This window comes from Chenopodium album, chromosome 11, assembly GCF_948465745.1.
Source record: "Chenopodium album chromosome 11, dcCheAlbu1.1, whole genome shotgun sequence".
Lineage (NCBI taxonomy): Eukaryota > Viridiplantae > Streptophyta > Magnoliopsida > Caryophyllales > Amaranthaceae > Chenopodium > Chenopodium album.
In genome coordinates this window covers 26,448,247-26,454,721 of record NC_137844.1, presented here as the reverse complement: position 1 = coordinate 26,454,721, position 6,475 = coordinate 26,448,247, and the positions used below count along the sequence as shown (strand labels likewise).

Here is a 6,475-nt window from a genome sequence, read left to right as displayed (position 1 = left end):
TTTAAAAAAAGAATCGACAAAGGTTCGGCCGAACCATGGGTAAGTCGGTCGAACCATGGGTGAGTTCGGCCGAACTTGCTCAAGGTTCGGTCGAACCTTCTCTCTAACTTGAAATTTTCAAAAATGGCAGAAAGTTTTCAAGTTTTGATTCCAGAGCAGGTGCGACCAAACACAGCTATGTCTGCGCGAACCTAGGTTCGGTCGAACCTACTCTAGAATATGAATTTCTGCAGTTCTGGCAGAATGTTTTCAACTTAAGGTTCTAGAGGAGGTGCGACCGAACTCAAGAAGGTTCGGGCAAACCTTTCAAAAGGTTCGACCGAACCTTCAGGGATTTCGGTCGAACCACCTAGCTTTTTCAAAGAATGCCATTTTGCAACACAATATGCACAAACACCTCTCTTCAAAACACACTAAACACCATACCATCATGCTAAGGCAAAGCATATCAAAAATTCCAACACAATCAAAATTCAAAAATCCGACAATCCAACATTGTAGATAGGAAAATAACAAAGCATCAAGAAAGGAGGAAAAAGAAAAGGGTTAGAGACTCGGGTTGCCTCCCGAGAAGCGCTTCTTTATGAGGTCACTAGCTTGACCATGAGAAAAATTCTTCAAGTGGGAGGCTTGGGATCCAAAGGATCAAGTATTATACATTCGATGATACCAACTTCTTCCTTGCAAAAGTAATGCTTCAAACGATGACCATTAACCATAAACTTGTTACCATCCGCATCTAACTCAAAGGAGCCATAAGGAGTAGTCTTTGATATCACAAAAGGACCCGACCACTTTGATTTGAGTTTACCCGGAAACAAACGAAGCCTTGAGTTGAAAAGCAAAACCTTATCTCCAACCTTAAAGTTCTTGTTTCGAATATGTTGGTCATGCCACTTTTTGGTCTTCTCCTTATATACCTTTGAGCTATCATAAGCATCATCTCTAAGCTCTTCAAGTTCATTGAGCTTAAGCAATCTCTTCTCACTGGCCAACGATAAATCCATATTGAGCTCTTTGATAGCCCACCAAGCCTTGTATTCTAACTCAACCGGCAAGTGACAAGCCTTTCCATAGACCAACCTATAGGGGGTCGTGCCGATTGGAGTCTTGTACGCCGTCCTAAGAGCCCATAGTGTGTCATCAAGTTTGAGAGACCAATCTTTCCTTGATTTGTTCACCATCCTTTCCAGAAGATTTTTGATTTCACGATTCGAGACCTCCACTTGTCCTTGAGTTTGAGGGTGGTAAGGTAATCAAACCTTGTGATGAACGTCATACCTCTTGAGAAGAGCTTCAAATTGCTTTTTGGCGAAATGGGAGCCTCCATCACTAATTAGCACCCTCGGAACTCCAAACCTAGGAAAAATGATCTTTTTTAGGAGCTTAAGCACAACCTTGTGATCATTGGTAGGTGAGGGTATGGCTTCGATCCATTTTGTCACATAATCGACCGCTACCAGGATATATAGATTCCCACAAGAAGAAATGAAAGGCCCCATAAAATCCACCCCCCAAACATCGAAGGGTTCAACTTCTAAAACACATTGTTGGGGCATTTCGTCCCTCTTGGTAATGCCTCCGCTCCTTTGACATCTATCACATTGCGCAACGAATTGGTGGGCGTCTCTATGCATTGTCAACACCACCATGTCCTCCACATGGTAGTGAGTGGCAATGCTCAAGAACACCTTGAATTTCATGATCTGGAATGCACTTCCGATAAAGGCCATCTCCACATTGCTTGAAAAGGTATAGGTCATTCCAAAAGTACCTTCTTACTTCCTTGAAAAACTTCTTCTTTTGTTGAGAAGAGTACTCCGGGGGAACGACTCCACACGCAAGATAGTTGGCTATATCCGCGTACCAAGGGGTAGAAGTTGACACCATAGCCATGAGAGCCTCGAATCCTATCTCATCATTAATCGGTACATCCTCCTTGTTCTCAAATGGTAGCCTAGACAAATGATCCGCTACATAGTTCTCTGATTCCTTCTTGTCCCTCATTTCCATGTGAAAGTCTTGGAGAGAGAGAACCCAACGGATCAAGCGAGTCTTTGCTTCTTTGTTGGTCATGGGATACTGCACCGCAATGTGATCCGTGTACACAATAACTTTTGAGCATATAAGATAGGATCGAAACTTATCGAATGAAAACACTACCGCTAACATCTCTTTCTCCGTTGTTATGTAATTCCTTTGAGCCTCATCTAGAGTCCTACTTGCGTAGTAGATGACACATGATTTTCCTTGTTTCTTTTGACCAAGAACGACACCTATTCCAAAGTCACTAGCATCGCACATTAGCTCAAAAGGCAAGCTCCAATCCGGATCTTGCACAACGGGAGAAGAAATGAGAGCTTCCTTGAGCTTACGAAACGCCTCAAGGCAAGCCTCATTGAAGTAAAAAACAACCTCTTTTTTGAGCAATTCGGTCAAAGGTTTGGCGATTGAAGAAAAATCTTTGATAAACCTCTGGTAAAAACCGGCATGCCCAAGAAAAGCCCGTACCCCCGTGATGGAAGTAGGAGGGGGCAAATTTTCAATCACCAAAACCTTGGCCGGATCAACCTCAATGCCATTTTTTGAAACCTTATGGCCGAGGACAATGCCCTCATCGACCATAAAATGGCACTTTTCCCAATTTAAAACCAAACTCGTCTCTTGACACCTTTTCAAAACTTTTTCAAGGTTAAAAAGACAAGTGTCAAAAGACGAGCCACCAACACTAAAATCATCCATGAAAACCTCAATTTCTTTTTCAAGCATCTCAGAGAAAATGGAAGTTATACATCTTTGAAAAGTAGAGGGAGCATTGCATAATCCGAATGGCATTCTTCGGTATGCAAATGTCCCATATGGACATGTGAAAGTAGTTTTCTCTTGATCACTTGGATGGATAGGGATTTGGAAAAATCCGGAATACCCATCCAAGAAACAAAAGAAAGCATGGTTAGAAAGCCTTTCAAGCATTTGGTCCATGAAAGGGAGAGGAAAATGATCTTTCTTGGTGTTTTTGTTCAATCTCCTATAATCAATGCACATTCTCCACCCGGTCACCATACGGGTTGAGATTTCCTCTCCCTTTTCATCCTTGATTATGGTCATTCCACCCTTCTTTGGAACTACATGAACTGGGCTAACCCATTTGCTATCGGAGATAGCATAGATGATGCCTGCCTCACGTAGTTTCAAAATTTCTTTCTTCACAACCTCTTGAAGGTTGGGGTTCAACCTTCTTTGAGGTTCAATGGAGGTGGAATGATCATCTTCAAGATGAATACGATGCATGCACAAAGAAGGGCTAATACCTTTGATATCATCAATGCTATACCCTATCACATCCCTATATTTTCTTAAAACATCAAGAATTGTTTCAAAATTAAGACCATCTAGGGTAGCATTGACAATAATAGGGTATTTTCCCTCCTTATAAAGAAAAGCATATTTCAAAGAAGGGGGAAGGGGCTTGAGTTCTACCTTGGGAGGAGGGTTAGAACTCTCCTCCAATTTCTCATCCTTGGATTCAAGCTTGGTCTCAACTTGTTGTTCAACTTCCTCCTTTGAGGATTCCTCCATTGCCATGACAAATTCTTTAGCCTCTTGAGAGTGGAACTCTTCTTTGCATGTAAGGGCTTCTATCATTGGATCTTGAGGCCTCATCACGACCCTCCCCAAGTGATCTAGCTCTTCATTCACAACATCAACTCTATATCATTTTTCAACCATGGGGGTTTTGAGCAACTTAGAAAATTCAAAGACAATCTTTTCATTGGCCACTTCACAAGTGATGGTGTTGTTCTTGCAATTGATGACCGCCCCCAAAGTTTTAAGAGCTTCACGTCCCAAAATCAAAGGAGTGTTAACATCCTCCTCCATATCCATCACTACGAAGTCACAAGGCACGTAGATGTGTCCCACTTGAATTGGAACATCCTCAAGCTCTCCACAAGGTAATTTCATCGATCGATCGGCCAATTAAATTGTCTTCCTTGTAGGGATCATCTCTATATTGAGTTTTTGAGCAATGGATAGAGGGATTAAACTAACACTTTCTCCAAGATCGGCTAAGGCGCCCCTAGCTTCCATGTTCCCAATTTTCACCGGCAAAGTGAAACTTCCCGGGTATTTTTCCTTCTTGGGCATCTTATGTTGGACAAGAGCACTCACTTGATGTGGAAGGGTGATAAGCTCATCATTGAGCTTCCTCTTGTTGGTGAGAATATCCTTGAGGAACTTGGATTAAGATGGCATTTGTGTCACAACTTCGAGAAAAGGGAGGTTGATATGCGAATTCTTCATGACACTAAGAAATTTTGTGAACTTGTCATTCAACTTCCTCTCCGCAAGACGACCGGGAAAAGGAACCGGTCCATCAAGATTCCTAGCCTCACTAGGAATTGAAGTTGTGTTCTCATTGTCATGATTTTTCTTCTCCGAACCTCCTTCTATCTCATCACCTTTTTCTTTCTCACCTCCCTTGTTTTTATTCACACTCTCCTCTCCTCCCTTATTTTCCTCACTACCCCCTTCATTTGGTCCTTCATAGGAAGTCCCCGACCTCAATGTGATCGCCTTGCATGTATCGGGTTTTGGATTGTGAGATGGGTTAGGGTGTGGTTGTCCGGGTAGAGTGGATGGTGAATGGAAAGGAGTTCTCTCGGCCAATTGAGCTAGTTGTGAGTCAACCATCTTGTTGTGAGCTCTTATCTCTTGCATTTGTTGCCCAAAAGATTGCATTTACGCATGCATGGCTTGGAGGAGTTGAGTTTGAGTTAGCTCCGCTTGAGGTGCTTGTTCTTGATGATTTCTTTGAGGTGCTTGGGTTTGATTGTTGTAATTGTTGTTCCTTGGATAGCTTCCTCTAGGGTTTTGGGGTAGAGGTGGAGGTGGATTTTGATATTGAGGGTTGGATTTATAGGAAGGTTGAGCTTGTTGGTTCCATTGTTGAGGTTGAGGTAAAAACCCGGGTGGTGGTTGTCTCCAAGCTACTCCACCGCCGCTTCCTCTAAATCCCTCTTGCCTTGTGTTGTATGCCGCTACATGTTTTGGGCTTAAACCTCCACAATAGGATGTATCATGGTTCGTTCCTCCATAATTTTGACAAGAGAAAGAGTTAACTTGAGAAGAGCTTGCTCCACCACTTGAACTTGCATTCACACTCGTGTTCAACTTGGAAAGCCCTTTTGTTAGTTGATCAATTTGATGTTGTAATTGATCAACTTTCTCCAATTCGTAAATACCACCTCTCTTTGGAGCGTTTCTTCTTCGGTCCCCCATAAGAGTAATTCTTTGCTACCTCTTCTATTGTGGCTTCAACTTGATTTTGAGGGATCTTGATAAATTGACCACCCGCCCCCGCATCCAAATTGGCTCTGGACATGGGCTCCAATCCGTCATAAAAAAACCGCATGAGAAACCCTTGATTGTACTCATGGTGGGGACATGCTTGCACCAACTCTTTGAATCTCTCCCATGCTTCACCAAGACTTTCATCAGCCTCTTGCTCAAATGATGCAATTTTCCTTCTCATTTCGGCGGTCTTCTCTTCGGAGATAAAGCGCTTCAAGAACGCCTTTACAACCTCCCTCCATGTTGTGAGAGTGTTAGGCTTTACTTGCTTTAGCCATTTCTTTGCTCACCCGGTGAGAGATTGCTGGAAAAGGTGCATACGAATGTAGTCTTGACTCACTTCATTGGTTTGCATCATTGCGCAAACTAATGATGCTAAAACTACAAGTAAGCAAGAAAATGATGATTAAAATCAATAGATAATGACGCTAGGGATACGGGGGTGTCTAATATGATTAAAAAGAGGAGAATAATGGTGATTATCATGAAACATATGCCAAAGAACACAAGGTTCTACCTAAACAATTCATTCTCATGCAGTAGTCTAGGCAAATCAATGAAAGAGGTCTACACTAATAAGGATCATTCTCATGCATCCTATTAGTTACAATCAAATCAAGAGAATAAAGAAGCACAATCCATAAAAATTGCACTTTTATAACTCATTCTCATGCAATCATTAAAATAGAGGTGATCCTAATCTAGTTCAAATCACTTTCATGAATTTAAACTAGAAAACATTAAATAGAGTGCAACGATAATCCCAAGCTAATAAAAATCATGTCTTTCATCAATATATGGCATAAGTTCAATCCAACCATCATCATTTTTCCAATATCAAATCATATCTTCCACCCCCTTCCCCTAGCTAAAAGTTTAGCCTAGAGAAGGGAGATTAAACATAATATCAAAACTAGCAATAAACTCAAGAAACTTAAAACAAAAAATGATTGAAATCAATGAAATCAATAATAACTAGATAAACTAATAAGATTGACAAAAATAAGTAACAATAAAACAAATAAATAATATTAAAGGAAAGGAGAAGAGATTATTAAAGAAGGGATTAATGAAAGATTAAAACTTGGATCCTTGCTTGATTGAAGAAAGATTAAAACTTGAG

General features: G+C 41.2%; 1 non-coding gene across 1 annotated transcript; it reads left to right on the top strand.

Moving 5' to 3' along the window:
* The first annotated feature begins 5,428 nt into the window (after positions 1 to 5,428).
* Positions 5,429 to 5,536, top strand: LOC145569556 (small nucleolar RNA R71). Its single transcript, XR_014096150.1, has one exon. It is a non-coding gene; the product is annotated as a small nucleolar RNA R71 (small nucleolar RNA).
* The last annotated feature ends 939 nt before the right edge of the window (positions 5,537 to 6,475 follow it).